At 32.1% G+C, this 23680-nt stretch overlaps 1 protein-coding gene across 4 annotated transcripts in view; it reads right to left on the bottom strand.

Annotated features, from left to right (window-relative positions):
* The window catches only part of LOC124421868 (protein qui-1), a 51511-nt gene that overhangs the window by 15926 nt on the left and 11905 nt on the right, over positions 1-23680 (bottom strand). Inside the window, exon 1 of one of the 4 annotated variants that reach the window (XM_046957545.1) lies at positions 13161-13181. The exons of the other annotated variants lie outside the window; for them this stretch is intronic. The gene's annotated coding sequence lies outside the window, so the exon portion shown is untranslated. Of the gene's footprint in view, positions 1-13160; positions 13182-23680 lie in introns of those variants that run through there. 4 annotated transcript variants of the gene reach the window in all.

Here is a 23680-nt window from a genome sequence, read left to right as displayed (position 1 = left end):
ATGTATATATATATATGTGTATATATATATATATATATATATATATATATATATATAATATATATACATATACAGGAGAAAAAGAATTTCGATTCACGTTTTTGGGGAAGGGACCAATATCAGCAACCAAGTAGAAATATCCACTCGTGCGTAAATAGTATTTCGTTCGTAAATAGAACGATAACGGCCAGTATATAACCTGCATCCGCTTTGTATTTCGTCCTTTCTACAAAATCTTATCCTATCCAACCTGCTTCGAAGCAATCTACGCTATTTCTTAGAATATCAACATCCGAACGAGCATTTCTCCTTTATATTCGACACGAAATACGAACGAGCTAAGGGAAAAAGAAAATTGTATTGCCACCAAGTTGAAAAGCAAAATGGCAAGAATCGGATAACAAAGAAAAATATTCTGGTAAAAATACAATCTCTCGTAGTAGAGAAAGATGTTCTCACGGTGCCCGATCGATGATGAAACTTCATCAAATAACTATATCTCGGTTCTTTCTGAATACAGAAGAAATACCACCAATCTCCTATGTATGAGTATTAAACCCGAATAGAATGTGTTACGAGTGCGAGCCAAATATTTGTTGAGTTATTGCCTCGCCGATATCGAGAATCCGCTGCATTTTGAATAATAAAAAAAGCTTCTCTTGGGAAAGGTAGGGCAGCAAATAAATTCTTCCAAAAAGAAAAAGAGAGAAGAAAAGAGAAAAAGAAGAAGAAAGAAAAAAAATTGAAGTAAGCAACGAAACGAAGCATCAAGTGTTACTGGGGTATCGCGGTTGAATGAATACACTTATGTATTTACGTAGCCAAAAGGATGGGCCTGCCGTTCATACATATTCGTATGCTCGCTCGCGATATGTGTATGTTGGATCAATGAATTCTACGAGGTCAAACGGATGGGGTTGTATCGAGAAAGCAGAATTGTGCTGCATCAGCCAAGATCAGAAGACTGGATACGAGTTCATCGCGGATGAAAGATCATTTCGTACAAAGGGACGAGAGCCACGATGCAATCATCGATGCACCTTGCATCTCTACATCTCTAACCTCTTCTCTCTCTTTTTAATGTTCATATGATTTTTACTTTATACGATCTACATCACGGTTCGATTATTTTATAAAAAAAAAAAAAAAAAAAAAATAATTTCAATCTTTTTGTCAACTCTGTCGAATATTTAAAATTATTGAGAATATCTACGAGATCTGACGTTTCTTCCATTGCAAAAATAATTGAAACTTCGATGAAACTGAACTTTTAATAAATCTAATCTTTTAACATAAAAAAAAAAAAAAAAGAAAAGAAAAGAAGAAAGAAAAAAGTATCTTTGAGAGAAGTAAACAAAGAAAACTAGTGCTACCTACGCATTTGAAAGCATTTTCAATGTTCCACTTCTTTTTTCTACAGAAACAACAAGAAAGAGTGTGGCTGTTGAAGGAAACAAGCAATAGTACTAGCATCGGTGGTAACCCGCAAAAGAAATTGCGGGTCAAGTTTTCAATGTCTTTTTTCTTTCTTTCTTTCTTTCTTTCTTTCTTTCTTTCTTTCTCTCTTTCTCCGCTATTTCTCTCGTCTGGGTTTTCGTTCACCGGGCATCCGTTTCTCGAGTTTTTCAGTTTTGCCTCGAGGCGGAAAGTGGAACTCGCAGTTTATGATCAGTCAGGTCGAGGATGAGGGCGGTTCTCTCTGAGAGTTATACATATACGCGGTCGGTAAGAGAAGTAGGAGAGGTGAAAGGAATAGGAGTGGAGGTGAAGACGAGGGTAGGTAGTAGGGAGCAACACGTGGCTAGGGGTCGATACCACAACCGAGGGATTTTACTCTCTGCAACCTTCTTGTGTCTCTTGCGCGGTCACCGCGAATAGACACCCCACCTGCTCTTTGCCTCTATCTTTCTCTCTATCTTTATCTCTCTCTCTCTGTCCCTCTCCTATTCTTTCTCTCCTCGTCTCTGTCTTACCCAAGTCGTAGGAATTAGTCGCTCCATCTTTTTAGCGGTCGAGCGAGTGACCTGCCAACCAAACATACCTGCAACTCTGTAGTAATCTGCCAGATATTTCTCTCTCTCTCTCACACACACACACACACACATACTTTCTCATCCTCTTTCTTGTTAACTCACTCACTCAGTTACATATACACAAACGCGCGCACGTACGCATGAAAATGCGACAGATACGATCCCTTTTCGATCTTACTCGTGCGAATAATCTGAGAGATAAACGAGTTAAGGAAGATAGATGGATGATTGGATAGACCTATTTGCTCTCTTTCGCTATGAGTCGCGTACAAAACCACATGAGTAGTAACACCGAGGGTGAAACTGCGAAACGTACGGGGAATAACAAGTAACGCCGATCCATAATACCAACTGATTCGAGAAAGTACGAAAAAGAGAAGGAATGATAGATGAATAGAATGGGTGAATAAACATTTATTTTTAGTGATCACAGTCAATAATAAAACGAACAATGCATTAATATCGAAGGTGTAAGCGCATAGAGTAAGCGGATTTAATGACGCGGATGCTCCGGGATATTATTTTAATTTAATAGGAAAATACGTGCCGCAGATTCGAATTGAAAGTTCGTGTAAGGTTGAACTCCGACACAAAAAAGAGATCCGATGCTATTCTAAATAGGTCGAAATTCTTTCTATTCATTTCTCATTTTTTATTTTCCTGTAAGCCTCATACCATTCATTACATCAGACGGTAATCCTTTCTTATTTGCAGTTACTATAGGTCTATGAATGGGTCATTAGAATAATACGGATCAGCGATCACTGAATGCATTTCCTGCACTCGTTAACCTTCTTTCAATGAACGTAACGTAATGTACCGCATCGCGTATAATTTGAAAAAAAAGATATATCTATAGTTAACTATAGTAAGTTTTTATAATGAAAAAACACACACACACACACACATATATATAGGGCAAAAACGTATTTCGTATTTGTCGCGTGTCGGCTGAAAAATTTATAATTCTGTTCCAAATGTTCATCCCCCTTGACTTTTCACGTCTACTGGAAGTCCTGAAAACGTAGTATGGAACGTAATATCGCTTCGCCTTATGCCAAGAAAATGATGACATTCCGAGCTACATACATACATATGTACATGTCCGTCGGACATTCCCTAGTCGATGCGTCACGTTTTCTTCATCGAGTCATTCTCGATCACGAACGTCGTTCTCAGCATATACCCTCATAAAATCTTGACATCTCGAACGATCCATTGACTCGCCGCCAAGATATTACGGTTTTCGTCGATACATGATAGTTATTGCTCTCATCGTTCATCTTTAAGTCGAACGAAGAAATTTATGGTACTTTCACATGGACGAAAATATAACGACGAGAGGTTAAAAAATAATTGATACGAATTAAATTATACGGAGTTAGAAAAATCTAGGTCGCTGCTTCCACCACCGGCAAATTTGATTCGATTTGTTGTTCCTTATGAGCATTATTAATTTCATAAATTACAATCTCTAAAATTATATATATATGAATATATATATATATATATATATATATATATATATATTCTTTAATTTTACGAATATACATATATATTCTTTAGTTGTACGTTTAAATCCAAATGCTCATAACAATTCAAAGTTATCGTGGAAAACTCATTTGAAAGATATTAAAGTAGAAGAGACAAACCATGTTGGATTTCAAAATGATCCGAGATTATTTACGTAACGTGCTTTTTATCGGTATATACCACTGACCAGTTATAAACAAATTCAAGCAGTTTATGATCTAACATCCGTCATAGAGAAAAATACTTTCGATAAAATTAAAATATATCAATAATTCCCAACATGTCTTTTTTAATCTCTTATACATTTTTAGTATGGCAAAAGCGAATGCAATCGAAAAAGATTTAACGAAAGAGAGAGAGAGAGAGAGAAGGAGAGAGAGAAAGAAGAAAACTACTTTTTTTTTTTTTTTTAAGTAGACAGATTAAAGAGAAAAAGATTTGAAAGGTTGTCTATTTAATTCAAACGAACACTCGATAAACCGAGCAAAGTCTTCGACGTATTGATTTTGTTTTAAGGCCTTTGACTCGTGACAAGGACAACGAAATATTTCGTTTGCTTCTTATCCGACGTATTTCAATTGGTAAATCACCAACGAAGGTATCGTGTTCTTTGGCAATTTCAAAAACGTATCACATTGTCGTATCGAGGGAGAAATTTTCAAGATGAAAAATCAAAGCATTTGCGTTTGCACGATCTATTCTTTTTTTTTTTTAAATAAATGCGTAAGTCACGACACGTTGAGAAAACAAAACGAGCTTCAAAACTTGTGACACTAAAATCAAAGTTTCTGAAATTCAACGAACGAGGGCTACAATAACGTTTACTTTCTATTCTGTAGTGATACAGGTATATTAAAAAAATGTCAAACGAGTTACGAACAACAAAAAAGGAGAACTTTCGGAAGTTGAGTCATTTCGAAAGCCGTTTGAAACTTTTCTAGGAAAGAAACGGGGTCGTGCACGTTGCCTATAAATTTGTCGATCTCTCGACCGCTGGAAAATTCACTGTCGTAGTTTTACTGTCTAAAAGCGCCGAAGGGTTCGAGCGGTTTCAAAGTTAACGAAATAATTTTACATTGTCGCCTTTCTATTCACTCCGAAGTAAAAAAAAAAAAAAAAAAAAAAAAAAAAGAAAGAAAGAAAGATAAACAAGAACAAGAAAAAAAAGAAAAAAGAGAAAAAGAAAAAAGAAAAAAGAGAAAAAAGAAAATCGATAATTTACAGTTAGACTATCATTAAAAATCTTAATTCCTCTCTATATCTGTAAATGTAATAAAAGAAGGAGAAATCGTATTTTGAATTCCCCTACGATTTAACCGTATTACAAGTCCCTACCAACCTAAGGGATCGTTAATCACGAAAGAGAAAGTAATTTCCTGAGAAAAGAAAAGAGAAAATAGCAAGACGAGCGGGCAAGAAAGAATCTCTCTGAGGGATCTCGCACGCGTAGACTTGGTCTCTTAACACAATAAAAAGCGCGAGTTACAAGTCCAGTGTGAGCAATGAAATTGTAGACATAAAATTTTCCTTTATATCATTTCTATAGTCGTTCTGAATGAATCCTTAAAAATAATAACTATACTATCTTCACAAGGGATTAAGTAAAAGTTAAATTGAAATAAGTCATGTACACGAAGGAAAATTTCCTTCCAGTTGGTAAATCTAATTCCTAGGTGAGTCGAAAGTTTCATCTGGGACGTCTAGGACGTCGTTGAAAGTAATCCACCATATGAGTACCTTCGCTTGTCTCTTTGTGGGAGAAATAGAGAGAGGGAAAGAGAGAGAGAGAGAGACAGACAGACAGAGAGAGAAAGAGAGAGAGAGAGAGAGAGAGAGAGAGAATATGCTACGGTCGGATTGATTAAACGACTCGAGATAGAAGCGACTTTATACTCTCAGTTTTGAGTGAAGATGCTACGAAAGGATGATAATACTAAAAAAAAAAAAATGAGGAAAAGAAAAAAAAAGAATATACAACTGAAGATTACATATCTAAGAGGTACTTACTTATATACGAAAGAATGTTTTCAGGACAAAAAACGGTTTTATAAGACGAGAATATTAACTTTTAAATTAATTCGAACAGTCATTATTTTAAACATTCGTTTCAGACTCCCTGATGTATCTATACGAAAGAACCATTCTTTACGCGTTGTTTCGGATACACTTTCAATTTGATATCGGTCCGTAGTTATCTTCTAATCCTAGCCATAAATCTCCGGGAAGAAATCCGACGGAGGAAAAAAAAAAAAGTGATATCGATGGTATAAGCGTAACGATAAAAATACAAAGAAGGCCGAAGCAACGGCGATGACCATGTTGATAATAATATAAATAACCTTAATGTGGGGGGAACTGCGCCTTTCGATATATATGTATATTCTACATATGACAGTATCATCGTTTTGCCATAAAAAATATAATATTTTTCTATCCGAACGAAATGAAATTCGCCTGGATATAATTTTCCATCACGTGATATTTCAATGTTAAGAGTAAATCGTTATCTTTGTCTACACATTCCTTATCACGAAAATATCTCCAAGTGTTTATCTCTTCTTAGCAATGTCGTCTGTTTCTATTGTAAATAAACATTTTCGAAATACTTCTTACATAGGTATATACATATGTGTGTGTATATATGTGTATGTACATAATGTACGAAGGACTGTTTATTGGATTAACATCTATCCGGGAGAACTAATTAAATCGCTGGTTAATCGTTTTAAGATGTAATACATTTTGCTTTAACGTGAATGAAATAGGAGGATTACGTTAGCGGCACCGCAAAAAGCCTTTTCTCAAAGTACTAAAATGCGGGCTTAAAAAGGAGTCGCAATTCGCGTTAAATGAGATAAAGGATGAGTAAAAAAAAAAAAAAAAAGAAATAGAAAAATAAAAAAATAAAAAAATAAAAAGAAAAATGACTGAAACAAAAATGTTCTTTCATAATGCTATGTCACCTACTTTGGAAGGAGAGGGTAAAGTATAAAGGGTACTCACACGTGGTGTACAACGTGTACGAGAAAAGATCAATAGCGTTCCACAGCGGGACACGGAAAAGTAGAGAAGGTCCGTGGTATATCGAAACCTTTTTGCCGGATGATTTTTTTATAAAAAGAAAACTGAAAACGCAAGAGGAACTTTTCAAATATATAGATCTTAGTGTATACGTTTATCGAAAATATATATCATTCAATGACGATAAGTCCTAAGCTCTCTTTATACACGGTGATATAAATAACGTAGTTTGTCCTATATAATGAAACTATACGTCGAGTTATATAAACCGAATAAGAATTTTAAATAGAAAACAAATTTTACGGTCAACGATTAAGCTCAAACGAATCTTACCTAGAGATATATATCTACCTCAAATCAAAAATCCGACGTACTATAAATTTTCGTAATAACATTTTTGCTACAATAAATAATAACATTTTACTACGATTTATCTACCTACTGAAATTTTTCCACTTCAAAAAATCTAAATATACATTTACGGTGGGTATCCAGGATAGTAGAATGTTTGTCTCCTATCAAAGTTTTCTCTACGGAAGGAAAAGATTAACGTGAAAACGTTTTCTCGAAGAAAAAGAATACAAACTACGAAAGTGTTGTTACTTGCTAAAGAGTCAATAAAGTTCTTTAACGCCATCACGTCTCAGAATAAATGGAGAAACATACATACTTAAGAGATTCTTTAAATGCTATACCTCTAACGAATCTTTTTCGATAAATTTTAAGATAAATATATCGTCGTCTGTTCTTTAGATTTTATCGAATTTTCGTTCTTTTAACCGAGTATCTCTGCATTTCAAAAATAACTCGACATTCTGTCTGATATATTTAATATAGAAAAGGGCATTACGAACTTTCTACATATATGTAATGACATATTCAGGCTTCCACTTTACACATTTTTGTTCAAGAGAAGGTCATTAATTATCTCGTCGTCAAAATAATACCGAAATCATTTTTTGCGAGATATTTTCTTTAACATAGGTACCTTATTTATATTTTTATCAGAAAAAAATAGAGAATCTCTTTTCTTGCTTTTTTTCTTTTTCCTTTTTTTTTTTTTATTGCATCGTCGTTTTTTTCACGTATTCGTGAAAATGTCATGAAAATATAATTTTGAACTAACATTAATGTTATATTACGTATTCGACTATACTTTATTACTTTATTAAAAAGAATGCTGATAAACATGATAGAAATAACAAACCAACAATGGAAGGAAAATTTCTCATTAAATTTTAATTAATCACCGATTTCAACTCAAGAATCTGCTTCGATTTCCAATTAGTAGTAGGTCTGGCATAGTTAAAGCGCAAGCCAATCAACCTTCTCCCCGTTAATTTTATTCGATTAAAACGTGATGCAGCAACAAGGTGAAGCCAGTAGATATCAAATTTTCTACTTAAAAATAAGAACGAGCGTATTCTCGTTTGATCCACTTCAGTATCTACGACAGAAGATAATCGCGATCGATGTCGAGATAATTACCTGTCGACTAAAATCGTTGAATTAAAACGTTCCTACCAAAACGAATCTTCGTTGTGACATAACAAAAAAAAAAGAAAAAAAAAAAAAAAGAACCAATTTATTCAATTACTTCTTCCTCATTTTTCATATTTATTGCATTATTCTTATTTCTAGAAGACATTTAAAAGACCTTAAAAATATCTATATAAAAAAAAAAAAAAAAAAAAAAGAAAGACAAATGATCTCGAAGCATCGAGTACAAAATTGGATGGTTAAAGAAGTGATAACGATGAACGATCGAAATATAAAAGTATCGAGTAAAAGTCATATAAACAAATACGCGAAGTGAATGTGCAATGACAATTTTTCTTTACTTATAATTTCATAAATAAAACGAAACGTTTCAGCAAATTGAACAGACTAGATCGATACAAGTATGAGAGAGGATAAATCGTTGGTTACATCGTTGGTTACGTAGTTGGTTACATCGTTAGTTACATCGTTGGTTACATTGTCGTTTACATCGTCGATTATATCGTCGGTTATATCGTCGGTTATATCGTCGGTTATATCGTCGGTTATATCGTCGGTTATATCATCGGTTACATCGTTGATTTTTACGCGATTTTAAAGTTTAGCAAATTCAAACTTCCTTCTTCTGTCCTTAAATAACGACGAGATAAAGAAGTATTCCTTTTTGTGTAATAAAAAAGCTGGTCAAAAACAGCAAGGAAATTTCGTATAAAATGTCGTTCCATCCGCTTTTAGGAAAAGTTAGTTTGAACGAGCGACAAGCAAGAGATGCGGAATCTCATAAAAAAGAAACAACAAAAATTTAAGCACTAGCAGTTCTTTGCACACTCATACACACACACACACACACACACACATAAAAGAAAAGTATAAATCCAAGCCCAGCGAATATTACAATGCTACGATGACAAAGAACTAGTTGAATAATAAACCTTTCTCTTGAAATCATCGGTAAGCTAGCAAGGAAACTTAAACTCCAAAAGGGTTGATTCGACATTCCGCGTTCTCGCAGTTAGGATAACTTGGAACTACTGAAAGTCGAACTCGGTGAGTTAGACCGAATCAAACTTCGTCACAGAGTTTTGAGCTTCGAACATGCATCACCAACAATTTGGTTCATCTTTGAAGATGAGAAATTCAAAGTATCAAAGAAAAGATGGAAAAATAAATAAAGTGAAAAGATTATGTCGCTTTATGATTCTTTTATGCACGAGCGAAGTTTGACTCATTCGTATCATCGACCAACGTAATTTCTCTCTCTCTCTCTCTCTCTCCCTCTCTCTCTCTCTCTCTCTCTCTCTTTCTCTTTCTCTTCCTTTATTTTTTTTTCTCTCGCCCTATCTTCCATCCTCCCTTTTTGCTTCTATTCTGCCTCGCTTCTCATTTTCATGACAAAAAGGGTTATTATTATACTGTCTGTGTGTCGTTCACAGAAGAGTTTAATATTCACCATGAGCTGTGCGAGTTTTGTAAATGAAAGCTGATTGCCATACTTCAAAATAAATTTAAAACAAATATATTGCATAATGCATTAAATTTTTTATTGCAGAGAAAATGAGAGGTAGAGGTAGAGAGAGAGAGAGAGAGAGAATGAGAAAATATATTTACAAAAAATTAGACAGAATAATTTAAAGGTTTAAAGCTGGATAGAGAAGAGCAAATATTTAATGAATATCGTATAAATCAATTTCTCGATACTTAACTAAATTGTATCATAAATTAATGACATACCATAAAGCCTCTCTTAGGTATATGAGCGACCATTGTAACATCCCGTTCGCGAACATATTTAAAGCTTTGATATCTCGTTGCATAGTTGTTACGCATATGCGCATATCATATTACTATACAGAATATCCAGTCTCGTTGAATTAATTTTACGATAAAAGGGATGTAGCTGGAGTAATATCAGACAGAGAGGGAAGTGTCATAAAGCGAAATAATTAGATATACAAAATAGAAGAAATAAAATATTATAATGTAATTTAATACGTTATATGTGGAGAAAAGAAATATTTGAAATTTTATTAAGAAATGAAATAAATCTATTGGAATAAATGATAGCGAGAGAGAAAATGACGAATTTAACATATCGATCATATTATTTAGATAATATAAAATAATACGAGAAAATCTCTATAATTTCCATAATAAAACGAATACGTTATTATTAATTTAAACGTTCGTTTGTCGTATCGCATTGGACATATCAGTTAACGTTATAACGTTTAGATATTTGGAAACTTTTCGTGTATATTAAATATATAGAAAGAATGATAAAATCGTTCGTGAAGATTGGCACGAATTTTTGTTGGTCAATTGTAGGGTCTCCTTTGGAGTGGTGTTTATAAAAAATCGATTTCTTCTTCCAAAAAAAAAAAAAAAAAAAAAAAAAAAAAAAAAAAGAAAATAAAAATAAACTACATACGTTGTTTATCAAAGGACACAAGATACCCCGCTATAGTTCATCTCATTTTCTTTTTATATCTACAGCTCGAACAATAATGAGAATATATGAATGATAAAAGAATTATGGTTTTCCTTAAAGCTTTGTAAATATTTTTAACTAATTATCGATTTTGCGTACGCGATGAGATAAAAAAAAAACATATAAGGTAAATAATTAAAAGCGGATAATACCGTAGTTTAAGTTTTTCTCTAATAAATCTAACGAGCCTTCATTTATTCATATTACTGTTATCATTTACCAATCTCTTTGAATTACGCTCATAATAATTAAAATAACTGGAAGGTCGTAATAATATATTTTCGTGAGTATATTTTACAAGTACTCAACATAAAAAGGCCTCGTTAAGAGATTCTATCTTTTCTGCTCCTTTCTCTTCTGCGTTAAAGTTCAAAGGAAGATAATTGTAAAGTTTATAATAGAAATACCCCGACGATGTTCCTCTCTGAGATCGTGTTTAGAACGAGTAAAGAGACTTGACAATTTCCTAGAAAGCACGTAGTTTCTAAAACATCTTTGGGATTTAAAGAAAACTATGAGAAGAAAATTTCATATGTCGAGAAAAGCAAAAGGATTGTAAGTGCATTTTAAATGCCATTATGAACGATGCTATTTAAGATAATATTTAAACTCGGAAATAGTAGAGCTATTGCAAAAGCTCGTGTCTATGACAAAACTTGCACGCTATTGAGGCGTACAACACAAATACGAATTCTGTATAAAGCCAATTGGGGGTGACTCGGATCCCAACCCACGCGCCATCGTAACGATCGGGACATCCCATTTTCATAAAGGAAAGGGCACCCCTTGCATGTCAATTGTATGTCACATTCAGAAAACGCTAACCCTTGTCATAAACGAAGCTGTCGCTTGTGTTTGTACGTATCGTCGAATACTCGATCGAAGACATCATCGATAAATATCTTGAACGACGTGAGAAAACTAATTCTTTGTTACGAATATAAACAGTAAATTTTTGTCTTTCAAAATTCACACTTTTATTAATTCAGACAACACGTTTCATACGTTCATTAATAAATATAATAACAAGAGATTAATAACATTCGGATCTAAAAATATCTTCGTAAAGGCATACATATTTGTATCATTAAACTTTCACTCGAATATGTGTAGATATATCTCAAATCGCGTAAACTTAGATATACTTTAATGAAGTAGCGTTAACTCGTCTAAAACGTTCCATATAAACTTTGGCAAATTCAAAGAGAGCTGAGAACCTAAGGAATATCGAAGGGAGAATAACGCGATAGAACGCCCTATGCAAAGGGTTTAAAGAGTTAAGCGTCTCAAACTCATGGCGGTTTCCATATTACAAAGAGAATATTCAACGTAGATGAAAGTAAAGAGAAAGTGATATAGGATGTATCGTCAAAGGTTACGTTTTCTTTTTTTTTTCTCGCTTTATCCCATCAAATATAAAGATCGCCAAAGTCCCGTGGGATCAGTCAAAAACTGTCGGAGTAAGACATAAGAGGAGAAGCTTTCTTTCCCTCTCATCTCTCCAAGTAGAAAATAGATACGGCTCTGCTGATTAAATCAGGAAGAAAGTTTTCCAGGAACAGCGCTGAATTTCTCGCTTATTGCTTTTGCTAGATGTCCCTTCATGGTTTTATATACCCCAAGGAGCGTAAGCTGTATACTCGAAAATCGACATTTTTTTTATCCATCCTTCGTCCGATAAATTAAACAAGTTTCTCAAACTGAATTTAATCTCGACGTATAACGACTCTCTAGATTCTCATATACGAAAGAAAATTTGACAGTTACATCCAATCTGAAAGACGCTTCGTTTGTCGTAAGAAAAAGTTTACACGTTCGGGCACGCGTTCCAATTTCAAATTATGCTCCTTTCTAAAATTTTCATTTAGTCACGTTTCGAGTACTAACATATATATCGTATAAATGTACGTACGTTTCATAATGATATTAGTATCCGTCCCAATCATCGATACTATTTATAGTTTATTAAAATCTCAACATTTGTTAAGTAATATCAAATATTAAAAAAAAAAAAAAAAATTGATTTTCTTTACGTAAATTAATTTACGTAATAATAAATTTATGAAATGTTATATGCAATTTAAATTCTTAAAATATAATACGTAATTTTAGGAGCAATAAGGATATTGCTATTATATACGTCCATGAAGATTAGTAGGTCATGTTCTTATTTGCACTGACCAAGGACTACTACTATAGTATACTATATTTATTCTCTCTTTATCTCTATTTCTGTCTCTCTCGCTGTCGCTCTCGTTCTTTCTCTCTCTCTCTCGTTCTCTCTCGTTCTTTCTCTCTCTCTCTCGTTCTCTCTCTCTCTCTCTCTCTCTCTCTCGTTCTCTCTCTCTCTCTCTCTCTCTCTCTCTCTCTCTTTCTTTCTCTTTCTTTCTCTTCATACTGCTCGTAAAATGAGCATCACTTCAGGATTATTTTTTGTTTGATCAACTGAAAAATGAATCATATATAGAAGAATCCTTTTAGTTGAGAAACCTTTCCGGATCTTCCCGGCAATGTTAGCAACAGAAATTTTCTAAAGACTTACGCGGTACTTTTGCTTCGTCGATTTAAAATGGTATTTCACTTACAACACTTACGACAGCATCCACTTTAATGGAAACGATTTTGCTTCCATTACAAATTTCTTCTTTCCGTGAAAGCTGGAAAAAAAATAAAAACGGCAATCTCTAAAATTCTTCTAATTTTTTTTTTCGAGTTCAAACGAGAAGAAGAAATTAAAGTATCAAAAAAAAAAAAAAAAAAAGAAAAAGAAAAGAGAGAAAAAAAAATTCAATTTTCCTGTCAAAGAGTCACCGCTCGGAACCTGAATTTTCGTTCGACGAAGTTATATTTAGTTTCTCGACGTATAATCGATAAGGTATGTACACATCAAATGAAAGCAGAATTATTGTTCGTTTTATTAACGGATATTTATTAACGAGGAAATCATTCGTGATACGATTATCATGAAAGCGAGGGAGAAAAAAAGACAAATAATAACGTGAAATTACAAAACGATCGGTAGAAACGTTCGATCGGTATCTAAATGCAACAAATCTAGACACGCGAATGTTATTATCTCTATGCGAATGTGAGAAAGAAGCAATCAACAGACTTCATTGATATACATTGCCCAGAACCGGAAGAATCGTTGAGAAAGGAAAGACAAAGCAATTGAAAATTATTTGTTCTTTGAGAAGAAACACGATCAATTATAATAATTTTCCATCTATTTTACTGTTCCTCTCTCATCTCTCTTTTTCTATTTTTTTATCAAATCGATATAAAATCATTTTTAGAAAAAAGTTCTTCCCAGTATGACGACGAATATATTACAACAAATCCGAACGTCCTTCAACGACGATCAACATTTTTTTATTTTTTTTATTTTTTTTTTTTTTTTTATTTTTTTTTCTTTATTTTTTCTTTTCATTTTTTCCTTTCGCGTAACCTACAAGCGAGAAGAGGATTATCGATCGGATTCGTAGAAGACGTGAAGAGATTTAGTCCGGATTCATTTCTATTTAAATCCATCTTGCATCGCTTTCATCGCCAAATATTTGAAAAATCCAACGAGATGCTCGTTCTCATTACGATCTAATTTATTTACTACAGAGAAGAATTCCTTTCATTTATATAGATATCTGTCTGATTTGATTCTCTCGCTGTGGAAAATCGTTCGGTGACTACTAAAAAGAGATAATGGATAAGATACGATCTTGAAAGATTGAAGACTCGATAGCTTCCTATTACCGGTAGAAAAAGCTAGCCGGATATAAGACTGCTTCCCTGCTGATGTACTCTCGACACTTTCGTTCAGCGTACAAAGCTATTACTACGATTCATCGAAGGTTTTTCTCGTTTCATGAAAAAAGATCGAAGGAACCAGACATTTCTTCAATTCTTTCATTCTTCTACCATGAGATCGTAAATTCACAAAAATCACTAGGAATCGATTTTAATTTCCTAGGAAGAAAGTAACGTGATCGTACGAAATTAAATCAATAATATTTTACGCAAAGGAATATTCCTCCTATCGTCCATTTTTACCAAATAACATACACGTCAAATTTATTTACATACGTTAAATTATTATACGTTCGATCATTTAAATATCATTCCTCGAAGTGTAATATTCAAATCGCATCTAAACGGAGATATTACATTGGCAATAAATTTGTCGACATGTCGATACGTCGCGATAAGTTCCGAACCCACACGTTAGTATATCGTGTAATAATAAATCTGGAGGAACGGATGGTAAAGGGGTTCGAAGCTACGAGTTCTCCTCTCCCATCCCCGATCGATATTTATTATATCGTTCGTACTTACGACGCTTGCGTTGTCTACGTTGGATTCGATTCGGAGGTTGTAAATTATAAGAAATATATTACTTACTTCAACTACGTAACGACTTTTGTAATAAGAATTTCGAAATGCTTCATTTCATCGCTCTTGGCGAACTAAAGGCACATTAAATTGTAACGATAAAGCAATGTTGATTTAAATAAATAAAACCTATCTATATATGTATTTAAACAAATACTTCCGCCGATCTAATCTCTGATGTTTATCGTCTCAATACATATGATATGTGACATACTTGATGTCTCATATAAATAAATTTAAAAAGAAAATATGTACATACATAAACGTCAAAGTACTTCGATTCCAAGAACTTTTTTTCTACACATTTTTATCGGGATCATGAAATAAATCTATTCGAGCTCTTGCCGACCTTACGACTTTTCTAACTTTTCTTCTATTTCCCTTTTCTAACAAATCCCAAGAGAAGCGGAAAAAGAAAAGTGACAGTGACGCGTGATCGTGTCTTCAATGAGTTTCTGCATGCTATTAAATTACGCTCACGATAATCAGATTTAAGAAATTAAATGAAACAACAGGCCGTAAGAACGACTATCAACACTTCAACATCATCTTTTCCATTCTAAGAGGCCTTCGAGAGAAGAAGAGTTAATTTGCACTGGCAAGCCTCATTCACGCTGTTACCAACGAGCTGCCAACGATTTTGTAAAGAGTATCTGGGTGAGAATGATTTAGCGAGGAAGACCAAAGTTAAAATTAAAAGGAAGTGGCTCTCCTTCGAAGGACATCGTTAATTCCCTTGACGCTCTCGTCAAACTAGGAAAGTTGTAACGATCGAAAAAATAAAGGAGAAAAAGAAAAAAAAAAAATAAAAAGACACGAAAGTTCGACGATTACTTTTGTTTCTATGTCCATTCACATAGAAATGAATAGATATGCTAATTGCTTGATCAATTTCAATATTCGATTTTCTCCGATGCATCTACAAAGGAAACTTAGTTGATATTTTACAAAAGATGTAGCAAACTTGATTACTGTCTAAAATCATTCAATCACCATAGATATTTTGTAATTGAATATACCATAAACTTAGTTCTAACGCATCACTTAAGAAACTTAATTCGCATTGACGTCAATGCAAGACAAAGGGAGAAGTTTACGTCGTCCATCGAAATTTGAAACATCCACGAAATTCATAAATGATATATTTATTAATATGATGACTTGTACTTTGTTGGCAATTCAGGAAGGAAATAATTATCTATCTACCGTAACTAATATTATAGTTTCTCGAGAATAGAAGATGATATTGATGTCAAACGAAACTCAAGAAATTTCGTTAAATTACTTGAAACGTCAGTAAACTAAATGTCTCTTCAATGAGATATGCTTTCTATTAAGTTATATAGACGACGATAATATCTAAAGTCAGTATTTGAAGACGTTCATATTACCTTATTAAATATATTAAAGAATAGTAACATTTTAATTTTTTAAAAACTGAAGCTTCAACTCGGCCAAGTATCAAGGGATCTTGCTTCTAACGACCACGACTTTCTGCACTGAACAATCGAAACAATGAAAGCTTCCGTCGAATTGTTTCTATGAATCTGGGTCGCGTTTCGCATGGAGGTATTAAAAAATTTTAATGCATGGTCAAAAATAAAAACAAAACAAAAATTCATTCTAAACTATCTCAAAATGATAAACGATGTGAAAACTATATATATATATATACTTTATATATATATATATATAAAGTAACTGTGTTGTTTTCAACGAATTAACGATCTTCCGAAGTAGACGTTTCGAGGAAACAACGGTTGAAACGTATGGCTGTAATTGTAAATGAAAAAGAATGAGCGTATTCCCAATGCAATTTATTTTACCCGGGAACATCGAATCTCCATTTGAGCTTTACAGCATCAGCCAAACTCATTTATTATACCGTTCCTTTCTCTCCTAATATTTCATAGCATTTTTCCTCGAAGTAGACTTCTTAAAAAATTCTTAAAGTTTATTAATTTATTGTATATCGTCTTATATGCAAGCGTCACAAAATATATTGCAAAATATAACTTTTTTAAAAGGTGTAATACACGGTCTCTACGAAGTTTCCTTACAACGTAAATTAAAAAAAATATATACATATAAAAAAATAAAGTAGAACATTAATAAATAAAACTTTTTTAGAGTAATAAAATTCTATTGTCATGGATATATAGGAAAATATACTAACGATATATAAAATAATATATATATATATAAAACTTTCTTCTCGTGTTACTATGTTACATAGTATCAAGATCAGAAGTAGCGGTAATTATGTACTATACTAAAATTCGAAACTAAAATGCATTTTGCTCATTAATTATATTCGTGGATGCTTGCGTTAAAGGTACGCTCCGAAGTCACACGATTCGAATTATCCGAAACACGCACAAAAATTTGAGGGAAGTTTCCTTGACAATGTCATTACGTTGAACTTTGTCATTGTCGCTCTACCGACGAGCGAATAATGGAGCTGCTTTTATAATCGTGATGGCAAATTAATTGTTACATCAAAGGGAAGATAAAAGCTTCGAATTCAATTACGACCGTTTTGACATATTCGATTATATCAAATTCATATTGATCATTTCTGTTATCGTACGACGATACTTTTTTCAAATTTCTTATTATATATTTCTACTTTTAAATATATCATAATTTTAAAAGGGATAAATTTTCAATGTTACGATTTCTAATTGTTTCTAATCGATCTGTTTTTTTTTTCTTTCCATTCTTGTGTATCGATAGATATAACAAAAAAAGACAAAAGTTCTTACTCACGATACTGAAAAGGTCAAAGACAGAACGTGAAATATCGTGCTTTCACGCTAATGCAAGGAACGCGCCAACTTCTGGATGCGTCGATTTGTTATCACCGCACAGAGAGAGAGAGAGAGAGAGAGAGAAAGAGAGAGAGAGAGAGAGAGAGAGAGACAGAGAGAGGTTGCCCTACTTAGAACTTATGTACTTCGCTTCGCTCTTCTAACAATCGGAAAGCAAAAACTCTATGATAAATATCGAGTAAGAAAATCTCGATGATCACAATTGAAGAAATCCTAGGTAATTATTTACATCTTCAGAGATATTAAATAACGTGAGGTAAGACTCTTGATATCGTTTAAATTAATAATTAAATGAAATTATAAAAGATCTAAAATAAAGTCGAGAAAGGTATTGTTACCTCGAAGTGGTCGTAATTTCAAATAAAAGGAAAAAGACTTTAATAGCTTTAAAGAAAGAAATAGGATTGTTTCGAATAACATTAGGTAATTACCGTGAAACGCAAACAATGGTAACGAACGAGTGAAAAGTCGATGGTAGCTGAAACAAGAAACGCAAGAAATGCAACTAGTAGTAACAATTTAAACCTACAGTACACACGCTTGACAGAAAACAAACAAAAAAAAAAGTAGTACTTTGAAGAGTAAATTTACTGTTGTCTTTGTTACAAACTCTGCCCGTTTTGCTAACAATCGTTATCCGTAGCACACTTCGATTCAGATAAAAACAACAAAATTGTACTCCACCGTCGGTCGTTTCTTTGACAAAAATTCGTCCGTCGATATGTTGTATTTACAATGGTACAAAGCGAAATTCATTAATTCTTCAAAACGTTCTATAACTTTGAAATTACACGAACATATATATATATATATATATATATATATATATATATATATGTATGTTTTCAATATTATTTCGTTTTCTAAAATAAAATAAATTGTTAATTTCTATTCAAAGATTAATAATTCCAAAGTATAAATTATACTTAACGTGTATAACTACTATCAATTCTAATATAATTAAGTATTACTTATAAAAGAAAGTATATTTATACCAGTATAAATTATAATAAAAATATTGTAGCTAATAAATATTATCTATCTTACATTGATATAAATATACTACTATTAGTATCAAATTGTATGATCTTTTTTTCAAAGACGAAAATATAAATTAGATGAAACAAAGGATCAAATAAAATCATGAAATGAAAAGTGTTTCTTTTATATATGGAAAAGTGTAATAGATTCTAATAGATTTGACGACGACAAAAATGAAATCTTTTAGAAATGCTGATATTCTGTCGAATATCGATGGATAACGAACTCCCACGCGAGCATGAACTTTTGAAAAATGAGATCTCACAAGATTTTTACTACGATCTCGATTGTCACAAAGATCACGTCACTTTGGTATTCACAAAACGAGGTATGCGATACTCTCGTCCTTTAAAAGATATTAAAGCAGCAACAATGGAACAAAGAAAGAGACAAGATCGAAGAAATACATACATACATACGAAGATATCTGGACAATACTGAAATGCTTTCAACTTACCAACGATTTATCTCTTGCTATTTCGATTCAATATGAATTCTTTTGTCATACACCATACACTTTTTATTCTATCCTTTTTATAACGTTAAACGTCTTTCGAAATGATAACGCTTTTGAAGCTTTTACAATATTTTAAAAGAAATTCTTCGAAAAAATCGAGAAGTTCGAAATATCAACTTAAGTATCATTTAATAAATCCCGAGGATTCGATTAATCTATACTCATCGAATGAAACAATTTATGATACGAAATGAGATTATAAATTCAAACTCCAATATTTAAATTCAATATCGAAACAATGATGAAATTTTTATTAAAATTCTGTTAAAATTCCGTCGGTTCTTTTAATTTAATATACGATCGATTAAAAGTTTAATTAACATCGAGCAATTCTGAGATATAATGAAAGAAGAAGAAGAAGAAGAAGAAGAAACTTTTGTCTGAATAGGGATTCAGCAAAAAGTAAGTTAATAAACCTGAAAGTAAATAAATTTAAGATCCATACAAATTAAAAATAAAACTATAATCCGAACATACGATCTTTCGATATTATATATATATATATATATATATATATATATATATATATATATATATGTCATGATTAAAGACTATAATTGTCGTGGAATTAAAAGTTTTCGCGCTTGCTTCCGTGAAGAATTATTCGTATAAAAAAAAAAAAAAGAAAAAAAAAATCTTTTATCACTACACTTTGAAAACGTGTAAAGATTAAATTCAAATAAATTCAAAAGTTCAATCGAAACCAAGCGATCTTTATAGAAATGATTGAACTTGGCAGCTTATCGAAAGGATTGAAGAAAAAGGAGGATTATTTTTTTTTTATATCGTTCAACCACAAAAGCAGTGCGTATAGTACCGAATATCATCAAACATGTCACGTTTCTGTGAGTTAAGAGTTTTCCTTCTCATCCACTCAATCTTTCACACGTTTACCCTCAACCAACGTCTGTTACAATCGATGTCTATCAAGCACAATAATATATTATATAATAGTTAGATATCCGTATATATTATATATATATATATATATATTATGTATATAAATATACATACATATATATATATATATATTATGTATGTATAATAACCTATAATAATCACACAATGTAATCAAGAAACGGATTTTCGCTTAAATTCAATTTCGATAACGTATATACATATAGTAGGTACCTTTGTTAAACGAAACAAGAATGAACGAGCATAGAATTTCAATTTCCATTTGGAAAATGAAAAACTAAGAGACGACAGAGTAGAACGAAACTAAAAATAGACTATACCAAGAGTTTTATCTTTAAAAGAACATTCAAAAGTATAGATGTGTACGTATATGTGTGCATGTGTGTGTGTGTGTGTATGTGTGTGTCGGTGTGAGAATGAGTGAAGAATTACCTTATATCAAGCTTTCTGAATTTCTCGTCGACACTGACGAGATTTGACACAATAAGGGCACTATTATTAGCTATAAGAAAAGAATCGCGTGTTCTTTTCTCGTTTTTACTATTATCGTTAAGATTAGTGATCGAACGTGTTATCATCGATATAATGGCGATTACTTAATAGATTTCATTTTCACGATCAGTCGAATCTCTTATACATTTCTATGTTTAAAGGCGAAAATACGAGAACCAATCATTTCGGATAACAATCAAACATTTGTATTACTAGTCGAGATTATTTCAGTTTGATCGCTTGAGAGGTCAATATTTGATTAAGCTACTCACATTATTTCAAAGCATAGTTAAGAACTTAACGATGGATTAATGAATTAGAAACTCATATGAAACCACCCCACTATCGTATGTTACAAAGATTATAATTTAATCCTTACATCGGCTTGTGAAATAGAAATTAATCATTTCCATGAATATTACATCGTAATGTATTACTACACAAAGGATCATGATTAATGAATTATTTCGTTATTTCAGTTATTCCTTTTTCTTCGAAAGGAATGGTAAATATTTTATTTACTTATCCGTATCGTAAACTAGCTGATAAAACAAATGATTCTCTTCCTCAAACGTATTAATATTTCGTTTTGTACATATCGTAGTCAAGTGCTATAACAATAACGTACGATTCATACATCATACATACGTATATGTAGGTATATACTTTTCTTCTTTTTCCTTTTCTTTTTTTTGTTTTGTTTTTCTTTTTTGCATAAAAAATTATATCACAAAATGTTGCCTAATCTAATTTACATCGAAATACTTCGAATATGTTCCTATGAAATGAAACGTTCTATTTTGAAGAGCGAACGAAAAGATTTGTACCTCCTGCGTACATAAAAACTTTTCGCAAAGGAAAGGTAAAAATAAATGTGGCGATTATTTACGTTCGTATATTACTCTTCGGTGAGCAGGCTCGATATACGCCTAGAAAAACAAACCGAAGAAAGAATAAAGTATGTTTGACCTACATATTTCGCAGTTACCCTATCTATTCGTGATAAGTTTGTCACTCTTGAAGATCGGATGTAGAAGATCGTAAAATTGATGTCAAGAAGTCTTCTATGCGAAGTGCTCTCTCAAAAGGCACTTCAATGTCTCTAACACTTGACAGCTATGCACAAGGGAGATCCGCAAACTGAAATGACAGCTAAGTTTTATACCTTACGTTGTGAGAACATACCATGTTGGAACATTTACATATTATTTTTATCGACCTCTATTTCAGTTTTACATCAGAAATATAGAAATAATATAATTATGTATTATAATTGTGTCTGTGTTACGTCTAAATCATGTTTAACTTAACGAGAAAAAACGAAACTTAACTTTAAGTTAAACATTAAAAAAGAAAGAGAGAGAGAGAGAGAGAGAGAGAGAAAGAGAAAGGAAACAAAAGAAAAAGGAAACAACTATCGATTCGTCGAATTTTGAATTTCTTGATATATAAAGAACAATAATAAATTCATCGTTATGACTGATTGTCCTTCGCTATTAATGCCATTTAGATTTACATAAATCATTAACGAAACGTTGAATGATTATTTACACAAGCGTTCGTTATCATTGTCCTTAGAAATAACAGATTTATCAATTTATCAAAAATAACTTTTTATTTAAATGTACTGTTTAAAACATATTTATCATTATAAATTTCTATGTCATATCTTTTGTATAAAGAAACACCAGGGCTTTCCTTATTACGCAAGATAGTACGGCGTAACATTGATATTCTTATAACCAAGCATAATCATAATAATATATTTTTCTCATAAAATACGATGCTATATATTCCCTTTTTAATTAACACTAATTATAAATGCTTTGTTTCTTCGTACTATAATGAAAGAAAAAAAAAAAAAGAAAGACAGAAAAAATTTAATTTAATATATTCATAATCGTTGGATATATACCTAAACATAATTCCGTTGATCTACATAAATTCATAATGCAAAATATTTAATAGCTTCATTGAACTCATTACATTAACTAATTAGAACTCATTAGAATACGAAAAATTTATCGTTGTTTTTTAACCCTCGTAATCCTAACGGTTCGAGTAATAGGGTCCACTGAAGCTCTTAACTCATTTTCATATTTTATTACATTGAATAGTATCAAAAAGAAAATTTATTGAGACACGATAACTATATAGTCCCTCGTTAATGTCCATGGAAAAATATACTTTTGAAAAAAAAAAGGAAAAGGAAAACAAAACGTAATAAAAACAGGACAAAGTTTTACTGTAACACCTGAGCACTAATTTGGTAATTGCCATTAGAGCATGCTTACGATACAATCAAAGTTATATTATCGATGTATCATTGATATTTCACGATACCGTCCTGTTTCTATCTAGTACGCACGAAAGGCCGCAATGACACGATTAGGTCAAAAGTTCAGCCACCAACGAAGAATCAGGATGCTACTTTGACGTAATCCACAAGATATACATCGTCGTTATGTCATTAATGAGTAATAAATGTAAAAAGTTAAATATATAATCCACGCAGATATTTGAATAAATGTATGTAAACTTCTTCTCCTTTTTCTTCTTCTTTAATAAGAAGTAAAACGACTTATTTATTAATTATATTAATTAATATAATTATATCGACTAAGGAAAAACAAATGTAACATATCGATCGGTCCTTTTTTTTATTTTCAAAGATATGGATGTTATATAAAATACTAGCGTGAATGTTTAAGGATAAAATCCCATAAATATATTTAAATCGAATTTCTCTCGGATCAAGTCGACGAAAAATAAAATTATTTTATATCTCCATGTAGAAACACTATTACGTCGGAAAACTAAATTTATTCAACGCAACACAGTACGAATTCAACGTTGTTAAGTGAATCTTGGTGTAGAATGAAAAGTCTCTAGTGGAGGAACCAAAAGGCAAATATCGTGT

The sequence above is a fragment of the Vespa crabro genome, chromosome 2 (genome assembly GCF_910589235.1).
Source record: "Vespa crabro chromosome 2, iyVesCrab1.2, whole genome shotgun sequence".
Classification (NCBI taxonomy): domain Eukaryota; kingdom Metazoa; phylum Arthropoda; class Insecta; order Hymenoptera; family Vespidae; genus Vespa; species Vespa crabro.
This window is presented reverse-complemented; position numbering and strand designations above follow the sequence as displayed.